The sequence below is a fragment of the Lonchura striata genome, chromosome Z, assembly GCF_050655825.1.
Source record: "Lonchura striata isolate lonStrDom1 chromosome Z, ASM5065582v1, whole genome shotgun sequence".
NCBI lineage: Eukaryota > Metazoa > Chordata > Aves > Passeriformes > Estrildidae > Lonchura > Lonchura striata.
Window position 1 is genome coordinate 78,753,431 of NC_140740.1, and position 19,228 is coordinate 78,772,658.

Below are 19,228 nucleotides of genomic sequence, written 5' to 3' on the forward strand. Positions count from 1 at the left end.
AACCAAGAAACCATTTTCAGTCGTAAATTAATTTACTTTTGATCATTTCAATACATTCAGCAAATAAATTTTAAGCAGTAATACAGGTGCAAACAACTAATAAATATGAAATAAGCAAAGCCTTTCCAGGCCCTCAGAAAATTTTGCTGACAAAGTCAGCATTTCCAGAGGAGATAAAGGGGGGTTTCCATCCATATCAATGTATAGTTGTATCTTTACCCTACATATGTGAAAAAAAGTTGAGACCTTATACCAACATTTGTTCTTTCAGAATTTTACCTCAGGACGGCCAGGAAGCCCAGCTCCTCAGATATGGCTTGTCACAATGGAAAAGCTATGAATAGACTAATGTTTTATTAACTTTGGTGTTGTTTTTTGCAAGGCTATCAACCCCTAAAATAGGATGTCTTTGCCACAGAATCCAACCCAGGAACCAGACTTCAATCAATGTAAAGGATCTTGTGAATTCAGCAATTTTCTACCCCTGAGGGAGGCCACAGAAGAAAAACTCCTCTTCTTAGAAGCTGTTATCATCTTTTACATAGGCCGGAATAGTCAAGCCAAAACATTACAAATTCTAAGAGAGAATATGTTCCTGGTGCTTCCCCTGTTCCCCACATACTAGGTGGACACAACTTGAAGAGAATCTGTTCCTGCACACTGCAGGCTTGTGCTCATTCCTTCATCATAACTCAGATGTGACAACAGCAAAGGTGCTGAAAATCCTGGCCCTTCCCTTTAATAATGAAACAGCTTCACTTGGGCTGATGAGGTGTGCAATCCACACTCTCAGCCTGCTGACACAGACTTTTTAATTAAGCTGTGCTAAAAAGATTGCTCAGCTCAGTAAAATACAACCTGTCCACACAGAGCCCAGATGATAGACTCTCTTCTTAATCCCACATGTTAACACTATGTGGAAATGTATTTTTGAAAGTACAATCAATACCAGTCCTTTAAAATTTAGCTCTAATAGGGAGTGCTATAAAAAAAAAAAATCAGAAGATAATGGCATATTAAATCTTAGAACAGTAGAGTAGTGGTTTTATTCATGAGAAATTTTAGAGTAGAAAGGCAGAAGGAACTACTGAAAGTTACTGCTATGCTCCTCAGTTCCATACCATAGCACAGACCACGAACCTAAGGGCTCATTTTAATCAAAGAATGTTTAAAAACCCCTAAATCTCAAACAAATTGAACAGAAAATACACTGTACCAGCTACTAAATTGTTCCACAACTTTATTGCCATTGGTGACAGTCTTCATTTTAAATCTGAATGCATCTAATCTCAACTCCCAAAACTTGAGTCTTCTTTTATAACTTCAATCTCTTCTTCTCATATATTTCTTAGATATCTTCTAAGACATCAGTCCCTTCTCAGATACCTGTAAGTCACAATTTCTTCTCTTTCTCTTTTACCAGACAATTATTTTGTGGAATCTCTCAATTTACAGCAAACTTGTTCTTTTCTTGACTTTCACTGAATTTTCTCAGACTTAGTAACTTCTATTTTGAATTTTGCACACACAAAAAAGATCCAACATTCTGAAAAAAGTTGCTCTAGAGCTAAATATAAAAGCAACCTATCTTTTGGTTTTCTTTTTACATATCTCTGATATACAGCTGCAGTTTAGTTCAAATAATTAGGGAAATACAAAGCTGTCAGTACTAATTAAGATGCAGAGTCAGGATAAAGTGTACTTCATGGGCAGTATTAAAATGTTGATTTACACTCTAGCCAATAACTTGTTCACTTTCAAGTATCACAGATAACAGTGAAAAAATAATGGGCCAAGAAAAAAAATTAAAATAATCCCAGTACTTTGGACTCCTGGTTTGTTTTTCTTCTGGTGGGGGGTGGGTATGTTTGAAGTTTTTTGGAGTTTTGTGGAATTATTCTCCCTAAGGAAAGAATGAATCAACTATTCTCAAAAGTTCTCTATTATTAACATGATATCACTCACAACCTTTTTAAGATAGTCTGATTCACTGTAATAGTAATGAAGAAAAACCTGTTGTATTGCATTCCTGTGTGCTCAGCTGCAAGTGAGAAACAAAACAATCCTTAGAAATGCAAAAACCCAGAGGAAGTATTAAGTAATCTGAGATGTTGAACAGATTATAAAACAAGTAAAATGGAAACTGGATAGTCATATCTGAAGACATCATTAAAAATTTCCAATCATTTTTTAGCTGGTAAGTTTTCTGACTCAAGCCAAGAAAATTACATTTTCTAATTCTCATATTTTCATGTTCAAAACAGAAAGAACAAGAAGAAAGATCTTATTTCTTTACCAGTTACAGCAAACAGTATAATTGCAAAGGAAACTTTTAAAATAAGATTTGATATAGCTAAAATCTACTCAGAAGCTGATTGAATGCAGTCAAGCACAGTGTGGAAATGGTAAGACCATCTGAACCAATTACACTTCACAGAAATGACAACCACTAACATAATTTTGTGCATTGGAACCAGTTTGCTTACATAACTTATGTCTGCTGTTGAGGTCTGCATTTCAATAAAGCAAATGTGCAAATGGCATGGTTCCTGTTAGAAAAGAGTCTCCCATCAAGTTAAATAGCTGCACAACACACAAAAATCCAGACAGCTACCATGCAACATCATTTTTGCATCTGTCTAAATTCTTGTTGCAGTAAATAAGATAAAAAGGGTAAGAGGTTCAGAAATAAACAGCCTTTCTTGTTTTTATTCCATTTACTGGCCTTTCCAAGACAATGTCTACAATAAACATCATCATTAATAATCATCACCATCATCATAACAGTTAAAAAATCCCTGACAAAATCCAGGAATGTTATAGAAATAGGACTATACTGCAATGTGGGCTTCTCTGAGAACAGCATGTACAGACGACACACTCTTTCTGCATTTTTGATAAATTCTTAAATTAAGAGATCCCTTATTGCCACACTTCCACTCTTTTTTTTTTTTTTTCGCCAAGAAATCCAGATGAATACCCACAAAATAGTGGAGAACTACAACTGATGTCATAACACTGGCATTTGTTGTTAATAAATGCAACAGCATTCAACATTTAATCACCATAATTCCACCCATTTTGTTGTGCCTGTTGGCCCAGCTCTTTTCCAAAATTGAGCATGTTGTTTTTGTTAAGATACTTCTGGCAAACTATTCATTCTTTCAGCAACCTCTCAAAACAAAATCTTTTCATGACCTCCCTGATTAGCTGCTATGTCACCATTTCAGAGAAGGTGCTGCTTTAGGGACCAGCAGAGGAGAGAAAACAGAAATTCAAAATACTAATTTAGCATTAGTAATCTTTTTTTGCAGCTGCAATGATCTGAAGAGAAGTAAACTAGAAGGTATTGGTTATCAAAGGATGACTAGATTTGCCATTTTATGATGATATAATACTCCTCTAGCCTGTAATAGCAATTTTTGCCCAGCACGCTACTTTAAGAGTGTAATCTAGCAAAACGTTGTTTAGGCTTGATCTCTTTTGTGGTCTGTTCCATGAGAGCAGATTGTTTTAACTTCAAAAAACCTGGAGTTTGTGTCCCAGTTTTAAGTGCTACTACAGTTTGAGATCATTAGCATTTTTGGACATACTCAGAAAAAATATAAACAAATCTCAGCATCTAGAAATGGAGAAAATTTTTACTTCAGGTATCCTGGTATCAGAAAAATCTCTGTGCTTACTATAAATTAAGTCCATTTTAAATATTAGAAATTAGAGTTATATGATATTAGTAAGAAAGCTTTTCTATCACTTCACTAAAAATCTTCTCTTGTTAATGAATGCTTATGCAGAAAGAAAAGCATACTTTTCACTATTTCAGCTCCAGCTTGCACCTTTGTTTCTCAGTGAGCACTACCTGAAAATTTATCCAGCACAGGAAGACATCTACTACTTGATAGTTTCCTAAGACAAACATTTCATTAACCTTTCTAAAGGGAACAGTTTATCCTAAGAGAGAAGGCATGTTTCAGATAAAAGAGAAAAGGACAGAGAGATATAATCAAAGAAAGAGTTTTCATATTGAAGACTGGTTGGCATGTATCAATAGCATGAAAACCCAAGAAACATAGAAGTAATTAAATACCAAAACCTCAGCCTTCTTGATAGCATCCCAATTGTAGCCATACTCCACCAGGCAAATCACTGGTTTGAAGTCACTTTTTATTTTCAGACAAAAGCTTGCTATGTTTAATGCCCAGTTGTACTTTTCACATATCTATTCCCTCTGAAGGTAGCAATTTTCTCAAAGCAGGGGAATATTCATGTGTAGAGGAGTCCTTTAGTAGCTGACCTCAGTCCCTGTGGCCCAGATTTCCCCCTGTATTTAGAGGGTGCTGGGCCATCACTTTGGACTAGCAAAGAATCGCACTTCTGTGAAAAGATTGGCTCTTTATGCTGAGCTTATTCCATACTGAAGCTGACTTCACGACATCCTCTTTCTGCACCTCTGCCTTCTAAATGCTTCTGTTTAAATGATTCTATATTTTTTTTCCTTTTTAACTGTTTTGTCTTCACCAGGGCCTTATTCTTTACTTATTTCTGAAGCTACCAAGTGACAGATTTAACTAGAGTAAGAAAAGTGAACACAAGGCCTGAATGTACACAAGATTATTTGCTAACTGAACAAATGGCAAACAATATGTTTCCAAAAATCTTACAGATACAAGAATCTCAAAACTCTTCATGCAATAAATGTACATGAAATCATTTCTGGTGCGAGCATGATTTCTCTTCCATAACCCTCTCAGAATTGAAAGCAGGAATTTATGTCACCTTTCTGTTCCCCAGTCTGGCCTTTTCCAGGATAAAATATACAACTACAGTGCAAAATACTAAGACCATTTTTTGTTTGTTTGTTGTTTTTTGTTTGTTTGTTTGTTTTTTAATTTTTAATTCATTTGCCTAAGTGCTTCATTCACTTACATTGGGAAATAGATTCTGACCACTATGTTTCATACATGTGTGAGACCCCACCTACTTGCAAGAGCGTGATCTGGCAGCAATAAAAGAGTACAGTGAATAATGGCAGTGGGTGTATGTGGAGCATGAGAACAGAAATGTAGTCAGCTTGTCCTGCCATTGGTAGCCATCCTCAGTACCCTAAAGTTTTGAGTAGTTTTAATTGTTTGTCTCCCCTGATTAATAGTCAAAGGAGACATGAAACTATGTCTTAGGAAGCAAGGAATAGTGACTAGGCAGGAAATGATACAGTTTTAAGATATTTGAATGTGAGGGAAAGCCACTTGAAATAAGTGCAATGAAGGACATCTACACTGGAGTTTCAAAGACCTGACAGCACTGTCCAGGCTATTTGCAGATCATTATATACGCTTCATTTTAAACACCCTGGATGGTCTGAGCTAAGTGAAAGACATTTAAAATCAAAATTAAAACTAAAAACACTGAATAGGAGAAACAAAAGAAATCCTATAAGCAAAGGTTACTACTTTAGAGACTATTTCTGTCCACTGCCCTTCCTATTTTCTTGCTAATCTTCACTGGAGCCTGAGCAGTGAAATATTCAGAAGTGCCCAGCCCCACTGAAATCCAATTTCTTTTTCTATTTTTAAAATTAAAGGTCTTGAGTCAAACCATGATGTATTATGCAATGAATCTGTAACAGGAAGAGCTGTATAACATTGCCAGCTAGTGGTCACTTGACTTCAGAGCACAATAACTCAATTCTAGCACAGTTTAAATATTTTTGAAATGTAATAAAACCTTTTATAGTTGTAGTTTAAGGAGATGACAAATAAATTGCAAACATATTTCAATACCTTAGCTATGAGAACATAAAATTCTGTATGAAGGTAACATTTAGCTCATGAATATGCTAGTCTTTCATTTATGTTTAGTTTTCCAGGTGAAAATTACATGAAAATTTTAAGTTCATAACATCACTGATTCCAATGCTGCAGGAAACTATATCATATTTTCATTAATGTTGTTTGACTTTACTATGTCATCTCAGAGCTGTATCTTCTAACACCTGGACAATAATATGGTTTAGGGTTTTTTACAATTGTTGCTGCTAAAGACTGTCTATTCATTAGAAGTAAACTCTTACAAAGGCACAGACATCAGCTAAACAAACATGTAATGGATACAATAGAAACTAAGAAAATTCAGGAACCTGCATTTATAACAAGGTGCGCATTTATAATAATTACACTCAAAATATTAATTATGCATCTTTCTGAATTCTCTCTGTAATCTAAGGTTTAGATTCAAACAAGGTGTTTTTATGAAGATATAAAGGAACATGAACACCAAGTAATGCATAATATGGACAAAGAGAGAAAAGGAGGAACGAAAAAATGGATCCCAACATAAATGTTATATCCTGCAAAAACATATACCTTTAAATGTTTCTATAGGTAGCTTCAGTAGCTATAGTACATTTGCAAAAATTAAGTCAGTTGGCATTTGTTTGTCAGTATGTAAAGCTCATAGAGCAGAATATACATACTGGAAGCCGAAATTTCCTCCAGACTAACATAATAAAAAATGGAAATTTTAGGGAATTATAAAAGAAATTAAAGGCAAGCCTATGATGGTGTAAACAGTTACCAAAGAGTTCTTGTTAAGTAATTTCTGGTCTTAATATGTTAAAGGTTTTACTATGCCATCATTTGCAACCAGTTTTAAAACTGTATTTTTCAGACTTGTATGAGAATTGGGAGCAATCATCCCCTTGCTACAAATTTGTGCTAATTCCTCCTGCCCTGCAGACAGATCTATTGTGCAGTTTTCTTTTCAGAGCTGGCTAGTTATGGGGCCCAGACAGTTCAGAATGAGAACACACCATGCTTATACTGGCAGTGTGCACCAGTAGGACCAATCTGGTTTTGCCTGTAAAGGACTGGGCAAACATATCCTAAAATCAATCTATTGAAGGTCCTTCCAGCCTCAGGACATCATTCTGCAAAGACTTACATGCCTATTCAATTTTATTCTGACTTCAGCAGGACTACTCATGGATAAGTACAAGCATAGCAGGCAGCTTTGCAAATGACTCTCAGAGTCAGGATAATTCCAAGGTGTGACCTGAGATACTGAGTCTGAGGGCCAAGACCTTAGTTGTATGGAAAATTGCACTGCCATTAATTCATGTGAGGACCATCCCTAGAGGAACAGATCTGTCAGCAAAGGCAGAGATCTACCAAAGAGGCCTTACTCAGAATTCTTTAAAATTATCTGCTACTTATAATGGAAGACCTAATTTAAAAGAAGTCTTTAAAAAGAGGAGTGAAGGCAAATTTCACATTTTAATCTGAAATAGGAATTAAAAAAGGAAGATTTTTTTTTTCCCTTAAGATTGAATCCACACTAGCTCTTTCAGAGCAGTTTTGAAGCCCTTTCCTTAACTGACCCTACTGAACAGTTTGCTTACACAGGATGGTTTTCCTGTACACTGGACAAATGCTTTGGGCATTGTAATTAGTCTCTCACAAAAAAAGTCTAGTCAGGCTTTAAACATTTCATCTTTAGATATCTCCAAATCACTTTTATGGTGGAGACTTTTGGCATAGGGGATCAAGTTAGATTTAACTCAGAGTAAATTCCCCATACAATAGTTGTAAACAGAATCAGAAGTCCAGAACAAGCTTCGGAATACCAATCCCTTTCTGATGTACCATGTGATCTCCTAATGAAGATATAAAAATAGTTATTGGGTAAACAAAGCCAAGCTCTTCTTATATTGTTAGTCACAATTAAGAAAATGTAGGTCTTCAAACACAAAGATTAAATTTAATTTAAAAAATTAAGTAATTTGTTAACAAATAATTTAATCAGCCTCAGGAGTGCCAGGTATTGCACATCCCTAGTTTCTGACTGCACAAGCAAACTTCCTGTCCAAGCATTGAAGTTAATAACTCTAGATGGGCTGTAGTCATCTCCACAAGGATAGAGGGATTACTTAGACTTTCCTAGCCACCACAGTGCACTGCAGAGCTCATCTCATTCAAGTTCTTAGATTCTCCTTCAATACTTGCAAAAGTACCAAACTGCAGGGAAATGCCTATTTCCACATTACATTTTCAGGCTCTTGTATTCAGTGGCTGACACATATCGTCCTCCAGCCAAAGGATGCTCTGCAGCTCCAGCTTCCCATGAGTCAGATTTGGCAGCTTTGGTCTTGCTATGATCGAGCTCTATATGTCATGTTTTCTTCTCCCATTTCCAGTGTGAGGAAGTTTATTTTTGTTTTCTTGCTAAAAAAGGTATTGGCAGCACTTTTTCAACTAGCTTGATGTTACTAACTTGTGCAGCTACAAGCAGCTTGTGTTAGAGGGCTTCAAACTGACAGTTTTTCAGTTCCAATGCTGTCCATGACTGCAGAAGCACAATTATCACCTCTTGGATCATTCTATTCTATGCCAGTTTTTACAATGTTTTCTATAATCCACTCCACAGCCCTCAAATCTCTACAATACAAAAACTTTCACCAGCCAAAGGCTCATTGATCTTGACTTCCATTTTTCCCTCTCTGTCCCACATAAACCATTACCTGATCAGGTACTCATTCTCATCCTTCCAGCAATTACTACCATCAATACACATACATATGCTTTATTAATTTTTTTTATATACTTAGAATTTTTGTTGATGTATGCTTCACTTTTGCACAGAAAGCAGCATTCCTAAATTTTTTGTAATGCAGTTGCACAGCTAGATCATCTGCCTGAGATAAAGGAAAGACACTAAAACCAAACTGTTTCTGAAATAGCATTGCCAGCAATGTAAGAAATTTTCCTCTGACAGACTTCCTTCTTGGTAGCACCACTTGCTTTGACAACACAGAGGCAAAGCAAAGTGCTCTTCAGTCATCATCCACTCTACTGAAATGCCAACAGTCATGGCAAGGCTTTTAAATCACTCCCATATTTGCGGGAAGTTAATGTAGCAAAACTCAATGCAAGATGTTACAGAAGAAGGATGTGATTTCATTAAACAAAATTATCTCAAATACACTGTGCATGCAGTTGCATTCTGTGAAGTACCAAGATATTGCTTCTCTTTTTCTTTTACAGGCTGGGGGATGAACAGAAGGATAGCAGCCCTGTGAGAAGGATTTGGGGGTTCTGGTGGTGAGAGGCTGGACATGACCCAGCCATGGGCACTCCCAGCCCAGAAAGCCAAACGTGTCCTGGGCTGCATCCAGAGCAGGGTGGGCAGCAGGGGAGGGAGGGGATTCTGCCCCTCTGCTCTGCTCTGCTCTGGTGAGAGCCCACCTGCAGTGCTGCACCAGCTCTGGGGTCCCACAGGACAAGATGGGTCTCACAGGAAGGACATGGACCTCTTGGATTTAAGTCCAGAGGAGGCCACCAGGATGATCAGAGGAATGGAGCACATCTCCTGTGAAGAAAGTCTGAGAGAATTTGGATTGCTCAGCCTGGGGAGGAGAAGGCCTCAGGTAGCCCAGTTGCAGCCTTTCAGTACCTGAAGGGAGCCTTATGAGGAAGATGGAAAGGGACTATTTGCAAGGGCATGTAGAGACAGGACAAGGGGGAATGGGTTCAAACTGAAAGACAGCAGGTTAAATTAGACACTAGGAAAAAATTCTAGGGGAGTGGTGAGCACTGTAACAGGTTGCCCACAGAAGATATGGATGTCCCATCCTTGAAAGTGTTCAAGGCCAGGTTGAATGAAGTTCTGAGCAACCTGACCCAGTGAAAGTGTCTGTGTCATGGTAGGCAGGTTGGAACTAGATGATCTTTAATGTCCCACTAAAGCCATTCAATGATTCTACACTTCTAGGACACCTAAGCAGCCTGGCCAGAGCCACTTGGGCTCACCATGGAGGACAAACCCTGCTGTCTATGCAAGTCTCATATATCTTGATTTCTTTTGGATTGATTCCTGCACACTGACTGGGCATGTGCTAAACATAATCCTTTAATGTGGACAGTGCAGGAGCAAATGCCCAAGATTTGTGGTTCTTTTCATTTCCTCTATGAACATTTCGTGGCTCCAGATCTCTCAATTTGACAGCATTAATAATTGCAAGTTCTCCCTTCTTGCTACCTGTGTTGGGTTTGTACAGCTTCTTTTTTCGGTAGGGCGGGGGCCATAGGTGTGGCTTCTTTGGGAAGCTGCTGGAATGTCCAACAGAGCCAGTCCCTGGTTGGCTCCAAAGATGGGCATGCTGTTGGCCAAGGCTGAGCCAATTATAAATGGTAGTTAGGTCTCTGTGATAACATATTTAAGAAGAAATCAAAACAAAATTGGTGGCACATTTTAAATTCCAGACAAAAAGGAGCAGAGTGAGAGTATGTGAGAGGAACAGCCCTGCAGACACCAAGGTCAGTGCAGCAGGAAAGGCAGGAGGGCTTCAGGCACAGAGCTGGGATTCCCCTGCAGCCCCTGGTGCAGCCCATGGTGAAGCAGCTGTGCCCCTGCAGCCCAGGGAGGTCCATGGGGATGCTGAGATCCACCCACAGCCCATGGAGGAGACCCAGGCTGGAGCAGGCGGATGCTATAGGAAGCTGTGAAGAGAACTAAGAAGCCCTGAGAACTGTGAAGAGAGGGGTTCTGCTCCGCTGCTGCAGCAGCCTTGGCAAGACTGTGTGTCCATGGGAGGGACTCACATTGCAGCAGGTCACAGAAAGCTTCTCTCTTGAGAGGGACTCACATCAGAGAAGTTCATGGAGAACACTCTCCTGTGGGAGGGACCCCACAGTGCAGCTGGAGAATGACTCTTCCCCCCGAGCAGCAGGATAAACCACGGCTGATGAATTTACCATAACCCCCATTCCCTGTCCTCTTGCACCACTGGGGTAAGGAGGTAGAGCTTGGGAAGGAGGAAGCATTGTGGGGAAGGTGTTTTCAAGAGCTTTTTTTTACTTCTCATTATCCTGCTCTGATTGTGTTAGCAATAAATTCACTGTATGTCCCTAATTTGAGCCTGTTTTGCCCTGATGATATTTGATGAGTGATTTCTGTCAGTCCTTATGTCAATCCTTTGTTACATTTCTCTCTCCTGTCCAGCAAACATTTTTTGTGGGTGCCTGGCATCCAGCAAATGTCAAAGTATGACACTATCAAGGCATATGAATGAAAAACTATATACAGCATTCTGTAGCAATTAACACATACCATACCCTTGCTTGGCTGTCTCTAAGGCTTTAATACATTCCTCTCTTAACATTGCAGTTGCACCAGTCTTAATATTTTTGGTATAAATATCTATACATTCTCTAAGTCAATTATCTTTTTTTCCATTTGTTTTTCAATAATTTAGCCATCTAACCTCACAGAGGCATGACTCCTCCCTCCTACATCTGATTACTTTCAATTGCAAGTTTATTTAACACAACAGTTGACTCTTGCCAAAGGTATTCTGATATTTGCCACATTTAATTATAAAACAGGAGTGTGTTCTACTTGCCATCAGCTGTTTCAGGAAACATATTTCTATTGCACAGAGGGTGAGTATTTTTGGAAATTATTTAATTAAATTTTTTTTCAGGTTAACGAAACCCAGGCTAACCCATTTGTCTGTAGACAAATTGAAGACAACTGCTCAAGCTTACTAAAATTTTTGTAAGACTTGAACAACAAAGACTAGACAAGATTGTGCATGAATAGGTGAGGATTTTTAGTCTATCCACAGGATACATTAATACAAATTATCTCCGATTTCACAACTGACACTTTCAAAGAGCCAAGGAGGACTTTTCACTTCCTCAGTATGTCTGTGCTGGGGATTGTCTTATTTAGCATTAGAACCATAGTTTTCTTCCAGTTGGTAAAGCTTTTTGTGGTCCTTCGAGTTTTAGGGTGATGCCAGATATAATTTTATCAGATAGTTCAGTACCTTTTTGATATAACACTGGTGTTGTATTGTCTAAAAGAACTGACAAGGTCTCAGACTAACATCAAAAAAGAGTGTATGATGTTTCACCCAAGTATTTGAAGCTCAGTGCCTTAAGGCACTTTCTAACTCAAATACCACTCTGGGGTTTGTGGATGGATGTACTACTTCCTCAGCTAAGATTTTCTTCTATGACTAATTTCTCTTAGGAATAAAGTGGTACTATCTTTTTACAATGACACCTGCACCTTACAGTGCTCTTGAGATCATGACATGAAAGTAGAAAGTCTGAAAACAAAAGACAAGATTTTCTGGGTTGTTTTTTTTTTTTTTTTTGCTAACAGTAGGCTTTCTAGACATCTGCAACTAGCAGTGACAGGCACTATCAGTCCCTCCTGCCAATGGGATTATCACCACAACCTTAGGCAGTAAAGAAACAATGCAGTCAAGTCTTAAGTGATCAGCACATTGCTCTAAATAGGACTGCTGTGTCAGCCTTTCCTTAGAATTTTAGGTCTTTTTTTTTTATGCAGGACAAAAGCTACACAAGAGAGTAGCAAACATTCCTTTGACAAAAAGCTGAACACTCCAATTAAAGCATGGCCATTTGCTGCTAAATGCTGTCATGTACCAACTGCTACAAACCTTCTCAAAAGTTGCATGGGCAGAAAAGAATTGTCATCTAAGGGCAAAAATAATATTGCAACATGAACAAATAAATAAAGGACATTTTTGCAGCACTATTGTTAAGAAATTGTATCCTACTGGAATCAATTGCAAAATGAACACCTGAGACTTGTGGCAGTTGGAGCCTTTAAAGAACAAGTTATCTGAAGGTGTAGGTTTTCCTCTGTTTCCTGTAAGTTCATGGCACACAGGGTATGAGAGGAAAATGGATATGTGAGATGGGGTTGAATTCAAATTCTCTTCTTTGAAGGCCATTTCTCAGAGATCAAGTTCGCGGAGCAGATTTTCTTATTAGCTATTGATTCATAGGTTTAAATTCAAAAATCTAGGTACATTTAAGGTATAACCTTTCCCAAAATCATTGATCAATGTCACATCAAAAATATTTCAATTCAAAGCTAGGTCTTAAAGGAAAACACCTTCTATCAAAATTATATTAACAAAACTTTCTGCAACCAGTGCTAATCTTTCATGTAGCTTTATACAGATAAATCTTGCTCACCTCATGAGGATTTTTAATCAGGTTTGAAAATACAGTTGATTAGAAATTATGCTGTCTTCTTTCCTCCTCTTTCTTCAGTTATACCACACTTTCTCAAATGCACTTTCAATACATTTAATTACTCTATCTGCATTCTGCTCTAGGTAGGTTGGGATTTCTGGTAATTATGTAGAAATACAGTAATAATACAGAAATACATCAGCTGAAACTCTTAGTTGGTTTCTGGAGCCTTTGCAATTAGGGAAAAAAATTTAAAAGAGAATTTTAAAAAATTACCTCTAAAGGTACAAACCTGTAATGCTCCATTTTTATTGCTCTTTCTCCAAATATGACTACATCCAACACTGAATAAAAAAAAAAATAAATTCAAATATATTTACCATGGGCTCCGTCCACAAAATTAGAGATCAGGTTTTACTTTTGTGTATTTTGTAATAAAGTAAAAGACCTCAACCAACTGCTTGAGGCAACTGTGCAGAACTTTTTAATATGATTGCGACATGGTAGCTTGATGTATTTTTCCCCCTAGAGATGGAAGAAATAGGGCAAATGAGTTGTTTTTACTACCTTCAGTTATTACCTGGAGTCATGAGTTGTTTTTCCTTTTGACAGATGCTGTAATGTCAAGGTGGAACCAACCCACTCCTGGGGAGGCTCTATCCTATGAAAGTGTTTTGCTCATAATAGGCTGCCTGACAGTCTGACCTTTATCACATTTTTCTTTCCTGTCACCTTCAGGAAAGGCAGCTGTGGTTGATGTATTTCATACATAGACAAATACTTTCAGAATTATTCTGAAACACTAAAAATTAAGCTCTTCTGTTGATCTTGCAACATCTTCTGGGGTTTTTTTTGTGATTTGTAATAAAAGTAAAAAAACCTGAATTTATTTTTGATTACGTTATACCAGGATCATTAAGAGTTTCTAGTGCTCTGTATTTCCCAAGGTGCTTTTCCAAACATGCTTTCATGTCTGAAAAATGAAAGCAAACTCATTGGTAGGGAGAGCTTACTTCTTGAGGAAAAATGAAAATCTATTGTCCAAGAAGATTAAATCCTTAACCACTCAGTTAAAGTCACAAATTATCAGCTCTGCAAACAGCTTTTTCCTCTAAGGGCTGCACAGAGGCCTGCAACATCTCTCTGAGGTCAAAATGTGTGCCTGACAAGGATATGCAGAATGCAATTTACTTTGGGTAGCATAGTCTAGTGAATATTTACATTTCTCAATCTTCCTTTTAAGTTTTATTTTTCTTTCAGTGTTAAAACATATGTACACCTTTTGAATGTATATTTAAACATTGTACTTAAAATATGCTACTATTTTACTTAAATATATGTTTTGAACTTTCTGTTACCACTAGCTGCAGTGAATTAACACTCCCAATACAGTCAAGCATGAGCACAAAGCATACTAGGACTAGGTAGCCGGGCAAGTTTGATGTTTCAACTATTTATAAGCCAGTTAGAGGTGATGCCAATGATGAAAAAATACACATTTTTTTTATAATGCAAACATAAAGAAGTAAGCAAGAAAAAGCTGCTTTTGGGCATTAAGCAACATGGAATGATGCTTAGACCTTCATGTTTAACTTTTTTTCTTCAGTGCTTAACACTTCAGTCTGTTACTAAAACAATTTTGTCTTATTTTGGTTTTTTTACCCTTCACTGCTTTTCAGAAGATGTTTGAACCACTTTACTAAGAAACAGCATTAAGTTATCAAAAATGGTACCTACATATGATAAAGCAGACACTCCCATATATGATTAAGTTCCTCTTACTTAAAGAGAATTCATCAGGACTTTCAGAAAAGACTGTAGAAAAAGACTAGACTTTGACTTGCTTCAAAATATAAAATACCCTTAAAAATACTCTTCAACAGAACTGGGAGAAGGGGAAAAAAAATAATTGCCTACAAAATCTCCTTTATAATAGATTTTCTGGACAAAACAATATAACCACTGCAAAGTTTTCAAGATCAACTCTTTCCACGTGTATAAAAGTAATCTGTCATGAATTATGTTGTCTGCCTGTTATTCACCAATAGTTTTTCTTGCATCATCATCAAGTAAGGTCCTGCTGAGCAGATTTTTGCCTACATTAAGATGAGCAGAGCAAGCAGCCCAATCTTCTTTACAACCTGTTTCTTACAAAACACAAGCATTAAGGCATACATCAGGCATCAGTTAAAGGACACTTCAGATACAAGCAATTTTCTGAAATCCATAAGCCTAAGTTCTCACTTGCAATCAGAAGTGGCCATTTTTTCATGTCAACAGAAAAAAGGACTATAAAAAATATTGACTTCCAAACTGCTAGCATGTAATGCAGTCAATTGCACTTAAATCACGCAGCTCTGTACTTCTCAGAGATTCAGCTGGTGATGCAGCATTTACTTTCAAATTAAGGAAGGATTTTAACACATTTGCTTTAAGGTGCGAGTGCTGAAAATGCAATATATAAAGGCACTTTTAGAGCAACAGAAAATAGACTGCAAGGGCAGCAGAGTAGCAATGCTAGGCCTGGGACTGTACTCTGAACCATGCCCAACACCCACCTTCCATTCTCTTACTACAGTGTTCTTTTAGAAAACAGAGCAAGACTATTCTTTTAAGGCAATGGGAGAAGATGAACTTCTTTTCTGTAAGACTTGTTCAGGAGAAATTGTCTAGGAAATAAAAGTCTGATTTAATTATTTACACATGCCAGATTCAAGATTTTACTCTTAGATCAATCTCACCACTAAGATCATGAAATGGAACCCATGAGACAGCATGCCACTTAACAGAGGACTAGAAGTCATGCTCAGTTTCCTCAAAAACATAAAAAATAGGCTATTCAGCTGATCAACTCATCCAGGTTTATCAGCTTTTTCAGGTTGCCCAGAAGCATCTCAGCTTAGCCAACTGAGCTTGGAAGATCCTGCGAGTGAAAGCTTTTGGACCACAACAGAAAAGTATAACCAAAATTTTTAAACAACTTTTAAAATTAAATCCTCTTCTTGCTAGGAGACATAATGATGCTAGTATATACATAACATATTGCTTAACATGCCTGTTAAAACAATCAAAAGTCTTAAGTTTATTTATCATAGGTTTTATTATGATCTTCTAGTATATTATAATCAAAGTACAATAGCATCATATTTTCACTATAAATGCATGTACACAACAGAGCAAAATTTCTGAGGATAGAGGAAAAGAAGTTTCCCAAGTATAGTTTTGCAGATCTTTGTACTGTTAATTCATAATGTCTTTCCCTGCTTTTTTGGAGGGGAAACTGTGTTTGATGTCTTCTGAAAACAAAAATTAAAAAAAAAAAAAAATAAGAAAGATAAATTTTATTAGAACAACTAGAACTTTGTTCCTCTGGATCAGCAGCACAGCTCCACACAAACAGAGACAATCAACTGCCCCAAAGAAGCATGCCCATTACCACATGGAGGAAGTGAAGCACTGTCTTACTCTTACTGCACATTCTTACACTGCAATAAAACATGCTCTGGAGCAATGGTCTCCTGCCTGGAGGCTAAGCACACCTTAGGGGTACAAGAAGGAAAGCATTAGTTACTGTTGTTTTTTTTTCTAAAATAAAAGTATTTTATTTACCACCTGAAAGTATTAAGAAATAAGTACAACTTTACTAATACATAACATATCTTGACACTGCACTCTCATCTGGTGTGTGTGCCAGACAGTCACACTTAAGGCAGACAGAACACAAGGCACCCTTGAGGAACTGGGTGCTTCACAATGCAGAAGGGAGTTGACAGTGATACCCGCACTCCTTCTTTCATTTTCAGTGTACTGACATTTACATGTGCCCAGTTAAGTGCATCTGTGGACTGTATTACCTATTTGCAACTAAACTAACCCTCACAAAATGATCTGGTCTCTCAAAATAGTCTGGAAAAGAATCCATGCAGATCAAAGGTAACACAAATGATACTTCTGCCCCTAGTGCAAGACATTAATCAACCACTTTGTGTGGTAATATCACTGATAATGTAGTCGAATTTGAGAAAAAGTTGCCCAAAAAATTTGAAATCATCAAAGTAAGAACTTGAAATACAAATTTACAAGTGTTATTGCTTATAACGAACCACTTTTTGAGTGTATATTGTACCTTTAGGCATTAGCTATCAATAGTATAAGAGCCACAAGTATTTACAGGGCATTTACAGACTACCCATACAGGACATGAAGAACAGCCTCTACAAGTTTTTCAGCAATGTTTGAAGTCCTGTGATTCAATCCAGTATTTCACAAATTTCACAGAAAATACTTTGAAGTTTGAAGAAAAACACTGAAGGTTTGAATGAAAAAATATTAGAACAAGTTATGGGTTGTGGGAGATTTGAAACTACAAGTATTCCTAACCTGTCTCAGTTTAAGGTACTTGCTAGATTTTTTTTCATTATTAAGTTCATAAAGAGCAACTTTTTAGTCAATCCCTAATAAAAAGACGTAATAGAAAAGGCAGATGCTCAAAAGTAAGCCGTTCCTTTATTTAAAGTTCTCTTTTGTGAAAAAACTGTACAAGTGTAACCACTGATACAGTGGCTGCTTTGAATAGAATCCCTTACAAAAAAGGGATCTAAGGATAAGTTACAGCAAGAGTGAAGTTTATTCACTGGATCACTGGGCAAGCTAGTACGGCAAATAAACTGGAGGCAAAAGTACACAAAGTACTACATTGTCATCAAAGTGGTAATTGTATAAAAACAAGACCTTTCAATATTAGAATCTTTACAATACTTTGGAATCAGATGGGGAGTTACCATGAAAGTCTTCTATACTACCAGGGTTCACTGGTTATCCCATGTCAAACTTACATTTTTCTTTCACAGAAGAGAAAGCATTGTTCCACATCTCCTGACCCTTTCTGTGATGAAAAGGGCCTGCTGGTACTATGCAATGTTTTTGAAAAATAAAAATATTCAATGTGTCTCTTCAAGATAAATATGTTCTAACAATAAGCAAGAAAAATTTCCTTTTTAAAACAAAGTTATTTTATGGCGGGAACACTTTGAAAACAAAAGTTTAAAAAGTTTCCGTCATCATGCAATTTTGTTGCAAAAAGAAGTGTAGAAGTCTCACCCAGAAAAACCTCTAGTACCTGTACACTTCTACAGGGGAAGTAACTTTATAACCCATTTTAAAAATCTTCCAGAGGGATGTTTTTCAATCCATTTGTTAACAATACAAAAACTGAAGACCTTTCAATTAGTTTGCAAATCCAACTGACTGACATCAGGGAAAATGGAAACTTACTGGTTGAGTATTAAACTGAATATTAATACACCTCTGCATACATAGTGAGCAGGACTGAAAAAGATCATGACTTTGTAAGCACAGCCTTCAACACCCTTTCCATTTGGATCAATATCTTTGTGAGGTATCTTTTTCAGTAATGACAGATACTAAAAACATATTAAATACATATTGAAGATTAAAATCAAGGTAAATTGAAATTAGAACCAAACTTCGAATCTCTGTACCACTGTATTGAACAAAAATTTCTAAAACTAATGAGGCATCAGGTATTTCTGAGTATCATTTACTAATCTTTACTGGGAACAGAAAAATCCTTTACACTACTCATAAAAATATTTAAAAACTGTTTATCTAATCTATAGCTTACCTTTCTACTTTTTTATTGTGTACTTAATCAGCAGAGTAGTACATATAATAATTTATATACAGTAAGAGTGCATGCTTAAAATTATTTTTTGCATTCACACTGGATTCCCCAGCACAGGAAACCATAAATCTGTTGGAGTGAGGAGGGCACAAAGATGATTGAGGGACTGGAGCAGCTCTCCTGTGAAGACTTGCTGAGAGAGCTGGGGTTGTTTGGCCAGCAAGAAAGAAGGCTCTGGGGTGAGCCCTTCAATATATAAAAAAGACCTTTAGGAAAGGAGGCAGCATTTCAACAAGGCATGTAGGAACAGGACAAAGAGTAAGAGCTTTAAAATGAAAAGGGTTAAGTTTAGATTGAACATACGGATGAAAATGTCTACAATAAGGGTGGTGAGGCACTGTCACAGGCTGCCCAGAGAAGCTGTGGATTACCCATTCCTGGAAATCCTGGAAAGTTCAAGGTCGGGTTGGGCAGGGTGGCTCTGAGCAACCTGCTCTAGTGAAAGATGTCCCTGTCCCATGACCTTTAAAGGTCCCTTCCAACCATTCTTTGATTCTGAGATTTTACTTCAAAA